The sequence below is a fragment of the Pinus tabuliformis genome, chromosome 8, assembly GCF_031772625.1.
Source record: "Pinus tabuliformis cultivar Carrire ecotype Pingquan chromosome 8, CPIR1, whole genome shotgun sequence".
In the NCBI taxonomy this organism is placed as follows: domain Eukaryota; kingdom Viridiplantae; phylum Streptophyta; class Pinopsida; order Pinales; family Pinaceae; genus Pinus; species Pinus tabuliformis.
In genome coordinates, this window is record NC_142294.1 from 446,314,688 (window position 1) to 446,319,518 (window position 4,831).

General features: G+C 36.8%; 1 pseudogene; it reads right to left on the minus strand.

Annotated features, from left to right (window-relative positions):
- Window positions 1–2,017: 2,017 nt before the first annotated feature.
- Window positions 2,018–4,235, minus strand: LOC149235974 (UDP-glucuronic acid decarboxylase 2 pseudogene; annotated as a pseudogene).
- Between the last annotated feature and the right edge of the window lie 596 nt (window positions 4,236–4,831).

A 4,831-nucleotide genomic window follows, 5' to 3' on the forward strand; every position in this document is an offset into this window, starting at 1 on the left:
TTGCAAAATTTCAAAAAATTAAATCAAAAAATAAAACTTAATATTCCAAACAATTTTTTTATATATATTTTTAATATTTTACTCCCTTCCTTTTTTAAACACAGACAAATCAGTTATATTTTGTAAACCAACCGTTTCCATAATAAACAGTACGCCTGACTAATGAAAAACTGGAATAATTTATCTGTGCTGAGACGAAAAACGACGATGAACAAACACAAATCAGTGAAAGACAGTGATGTACACTTCATAAAAGCATAATTTTCCTTTCCTCAATTGAGGACATGGCTGGCATAGATTTCATGGTATTTCGTTGTCTTGTTTTTATTGGCGGACATGAATGAAAATTTTAGGATCGTATTTCTTATATTTCGTCATGTATCTTGAAATTTAATTATGAGTAGGACATGGCTTGCATCGATTTCACGGTATTTTGTTGTCTCGTTTTTATTGGCAGACATGAATGAAAATTTTAGGATTGTATTCCGTATATTTCGGCATACATCTTGAAATTTAATTGAGTAGTTTAGATTCTTTTTAATTCTTAATTTATTTGGCATTCGGATTTGAGAAAAAAGACATTTGAATTTTTAGGTATGTGTAAATTTTCTTGAACAATCGTTGAATAATTTAATTCTTCAATAGGATTGTTATTCTTGATTTTTTTCCTTGATGTTTAAATCTTTAAATTTTTGATTCAGTAAAAGTTAAATTTTATACAATTTATTTTGAAATATATTATTTAATATAGATATTCAAATAATTTATTTATGTTTTATATTGAAATATTTATAAAGTACATATAATTTGCTCTTTCTATAAATTTTCAATTATCTTTTTTTTTATCAAATTATTAGTGATATTCTAGGCTTGACTTGTGGTTGACTGGATTTTTAAACATATCTCCTGCCCCTAGTGCACAACCACCCAAAGGCTTGATCCTAGGTAGCCTTTCAAAAGAGGCCCATCCTCACTTTTAACTACCTTATTTTTATAAAGTTAATATAAAATTATGTTATTCAACATGGACATGTGAATATTTTATTAATGGGTGAAAGAGCTAAAGTAGAATCTTTTTTTTACCACATGTCCTTCACACTGGCTATAATATTACCATCCTCGTTCCATCTTAACTTTAAATGTAGAAGGGTTTAAATACATTTTCACTCTAAAATAGGTTTGCACCTCAAAAGATTTGATACCTATCTACACTTGGTAAATATAGAGTTAAAATGGAAATAGGTTAATTTAATTAATTATATTTTTTTCAAGTTTTTGAATTTTATACATTTGGAGTAAAAATATTCTTATTCTTATTATTTTATTTTTATTTTTATTTTTGTGTAAATTAATCAAGTCAAAATGTTTACAATATTAGAGGAAAAGACTTCCATAGTGAGATAGGGAAAACCTCTTTGCCCAAGGAATTTATTTTTCTCGAGAATAACATAGTAATAAATGTAAAGGAGATATTTTTCTTATTTGATTTTTATTATTATATATCTCTTTTCTTTTGAAAGATAAAAATCAGACTTGAATTCAAAAAGAAGGAGTTACAGCTCACAGGTGAGTACCGCACCTGGAGACTGCACTCAAACAAAGAGATCTCTCTCCGTACACTCTACATTCATCAAATGAGCAATTACATCATTAAGTACATTACTAGAAATCAGGAAGTTGCAACCAAACTCCTAAACTCTAGGAACAAATCCTAAACTAAGGAGATATGTTACAACTTGTGTAACCATTTCTCCATTAATACAAAATAATATTAATTATTTTCAACTCCCCCCCTTAATGGAGAAAGGATTATCCTGAACTCCTAGCATCCCTCTAAACAATTCAAACTTTACACGCCCAAGAGGCTTAGTAAAAATATCAGCCATGTTATCACAAGTTTTACAATATTCAACACATATCTCTTTTGACAGTAGTTTCTCTCGATGAAGCAGAGCTACAGTGCTCTGCTTTTTTCTTCTCCATGCTATAACCCCGGATCCAATGCTGAATGTGTAACCTATGATAGATCTTCGATGATCCACGTTACCTGCCCAATCGGAATTCGAAAAACCTGCTAGAATAACATCAGAGGTGTCAGTGTACGAAATGCCATAATTACTAGTACCACTAAGATACCTCAACACACTTTTTGCTACGACCAAGTGACTTTCGAGTGGTTTTGACATGAACTAGCTCAACACACTAACAGAGTATGCCAAATCTGGTCTAGTTGTAGTCAGATACATCAAACTACCAACTAGTTGTCTGTACATGGTAGCATCCACCTCTTTAGTACCGTCGTCACTGCTCAACTTTAAGTTCTGCTGTAATGGTGTTGCTGTTGATTTGCACTGCTCTATTCTGAGCCTTTCCAGCAAGCTTCTGGCATACTTCCCTTGAGTAAGAAAGGTTTCTCCAGAGTCTTTCCATCTCATACACTTGTGACATCTGATTTCTTTGATTAGATTGTTAGCATTCCCTGTTATGATCATATCATATAAATACAAAGAAATCAAAATAATTTGCCTCTGTTTATTAAACTTGGTATTCATATTTGGATCATTCAGGCTCCTATGAAAGCTATGCTGTACAAAAAATGAGTCAATTTTCTCATACCACGACCTGGGTGCATGTTTTAAACCATAAAGTACCTTTTTCAATTTACACACAAGATGTTCCTACCCCTTTTTCACAAAACCTTCAGGCTGTACTAAATAAATTTCTTCCTTCAAGTCACCATTCAGAAATGCAGACTTAACATCTAGCTGGTGTAGCTGCCATTTATGTTTTGTTGCTAAGGAAATTAGCATTCTAATGGTTTTTAATTTGGCTACAGGAGCAAAGGTGTTATCGAAATCTATTCCCTCTTGCTGTGAGTAACCGTTTGCTACTCGTCTAGCTTTGAGTTTCTCTATACTCCCATTTGCATTTATTTTTGGTTTATACAGCCATTTGCATCCTATGGGGGTTTTACCTTCAGGCAACTCAACCAAATCCCAAGTATGGTTTCTATTTATTGATTCTATTTCCTCATACATTGCAGCCCTCCATGCATCAGATTTACTTGCTTCCTCATAATTTGCAGGTTCTACAATGTTTAAAAACTTTGACATTAATGCATAGTCTTTCAATTTAGAAGGTAATCAAGTATTCCTACCTGATCTCCTTGGTAGGGGACTTACCTCAATTCTGTCTATTTCAGCCTTTTCTAGGCTTGCATCATCATTGATTACATTGTCTGTTACTTCTTCTTCTTGTTTCTTCTCTTGCTCTTCATCTTCCTCACTATTTTCTTCCAATAGCAATGGAATGTGCCAATCACTATTAGAGTTATCCTTTCCTTCTCCAACCTGTTCTAGTTCTAACATTGTAAATTCCCTAGGATTCCCAAGGTTGAAAGGACCAACATGTTCGCCCTCCATAAGTCGCATAAGGCCTTCAACCAGATTAGAAATGAACTAGAAGCTCCGTGTCTGTTCCCAATTTCCATAGACTTTCAAAGGCTCCTTGCGCAAAGCCTAAGCAACAAAATTACTTGCAACCCGACCATCATCACGGCACATTCGCGGACTGCATGTATTGAAAATTCAAGCAATCCGAACCCCAACGTTTGCCCCAACACGCTTGGCAAGTCTGGATATGTTCAAGATTCCCACATCATTAGTTTTGATAGTCTTCATAGGATTGTGTTTGTAATGCACAGGGGAAGCGGGGCAAGCCAAATGGTAGATTTGATCACCCTCCAACAATAAGGGTTCCACAACATCATGCCTTATCCGTTCAAACCTCGGATTGCCAAAATGATGCAAAACATTCTCCTTCCTTCCTGTGAAGAAATTGTCGACAACAATAACACTGTCGCCTCTTGCCATGAGCCTGTCAAGTAGATGACTGCCAACAAAGCCAGCTCCACCTGTCACGACAACTCGTAGGGACTTTCTCTTCAAACGTATGGCCACTTTAGCCCCCAAATTCACCATCAAACCTGAATGATACTAAGCAAACCGAGAAATAGGCGTCTCATAAACAACCCGATGAGGTTTGTCTGGCACAAACCTTCCATTTTCATTAACATTAGAAGCCAAAAAACCAGGCTGAAGGATAAAGAAAGTCGATGCGATGGTGATTCCTATCAAAATAAATAGCAGCCACTGCTCCCTGAGAAAATAATCTACTGGCCTGATAATAGACCATGTCTTTTCTGGCTTAAGAGAGTACTCATCACTGTTATTCATATTGGACTGATAAAATTTCTGATCCTCTGATGAATAAGTCTTCAATGAGCACCACCGGGCAAGTCCGATCTACTGCCACCAAACAGATCAAGAACTCCAATGCGCCACCACTGGGCAAATCCGATCTGCTACCACCGAATAGATCAGGAACTCCAATGCGCCACCACCGGGCAAATCCGATCTGCTTCCACCAAATAGATCAGGAACTCCAATGCGCCACCACCGGGAAAATCTGATCTGCTGCCATTGAACAGAATAGGAACTTTCAATGTGCCACCACCGGGCAAATCCGATCTGCTGCCACCGAACAGATCCGGATCTCCAATGCGCCACCACCGACCAAGTCCGATCTGCTGCCACCCAATAGATCCGGAACTCCAATGCACCAGCATCAGCAAGTCCAATCTGCTGCCACTGAGTAGATCAGGAACTCCAATGCGCCACCACCGGGCAAATCCGATCTGCTGCCATCGAGTAGATCAGGAACTTCAATGCGCCACCACCGAGCAAGTCCAATCTACTGCCACAGAGTAGATCAAGAACTTCAATGTGCCACCACCGGGCAAGTCCGATCTGCTGCCACCAAGTAGATCAAG